Source organism: Nannochloropsis gaditana (assembly GCF_000240725.1).
Source record: "Nannochloropsis gaditana CCMP526 unplaced genomic scaffold scaffold1005, whole genome shotgun sequence".
Taxonomy (NCBI): domain Eukaryota; class Eustigmatophyceae; order Eustigmatales; family Monodopsidaceae; genus Microchloropsis; species Microchloropsis gaditana.
The window spans coordinates 4,816-5,999 of NW_005802948.1; positions in this window are offsets into that span (position 1 = coordinate 4,816).

Below are 1,184 nucleotides of genomic sequence, written 5' to 3' on the forward strand. Positions count from 1 at the left end.
CAGTAGGGACAGCAGCAGTAGCAGCAGCAGCAGCAGAAGCAGGAGGAAAAGTAGCAGCAGCAGCAGCAGCAGCAGCAGCAGCAGTAGAAGTAGCAGGAGGAGGAGGAGGAGGAGGCACAGTATTGGTCGCAGCCGGAGTAGCAGCAGCAGCAGTCGGAGGAGGAGGAGGAAGAGAGGCAGAGGAAGTCGATTGCCTCCTCGCCGCGAAGGGAAGAGGCATGGTAGGGTTTGCTCTCCGAAGGGGTACGAGGACAGAGGGCGAGACAGGGAGAGGACTTGGGAGAGGACGAGCAAGAGGTCATTGAAGGAGGGGAGACGAAGCCGGAGCGTGGATGGAGGAAGAGGGGTGTCAAAGTACGGGAGGGCAGAGAAGAGAAAGGACCACAGCCGGAGTCGGAGCAGAGAGAGGACTGAGAGGCAAGATAGAGGACATCGAAGGGAGGGAAGGGAGCGAAGTAGTCGAGGGAGGTATGGAGGCCGGAGCCGGAGTCATAGCCTGGAGAGGGCTGAGAGGAGGAGAGGACGAGGGAGGGAACGAGGGCGGGATGGAGGGCGGGAGGAGGAAGGTGGCCGGGGCGCCAGAGTCCACAGGGATGCTCGCGCCCACCCCCGCAACGAGTCCTTCATTGCAGGCACACAGACGCGGAGACGGGCGGACGAGGCGGAGGGAAGGGCTGGGGAAGGTAGGAGGTACGGGCAGGAGGCGCGTCGACGGGTCGATGGACCGTCGGGCTCGCCCTCTCGAGACTCCTCCGCCCCCGAAGGCCGTCGCATGCCCCCCTCCCAAGCGTCAGGGCCCAGTGCCCCTTTCTCTCCTTCCTCCTCGGCCGTGCCTCCGAAACGGTCGGGCATTTTCCAGTACCTGCGGGAGGTTGCGGGGGTATCGTTGCCCTCTCTGGTCACGGAGGCTGGCAAGGCGGCGAACCGGGAGAGCGGGGTCCGAGGCCACGGGGCAGGGACGCGGATGGAGAAGGCGGGAGGGATCGGAGGGAAAAAAAGCGATGGGGAAGGAGGAGGAGGAGGGAGGCGGCTGGAAGGAGGGGAGGAGGTGCGGGACGGGTACTCCCGAGGCCTGCGGGCAGACCGGGCATCGGAGAGGAAGAAGCCCTACCAGTGCGACCGTTGTGAGGCCTCCTTTGGGATCGCCCCCGATCTGAGCGAGCATTTTCACCGGTTGCACGGGG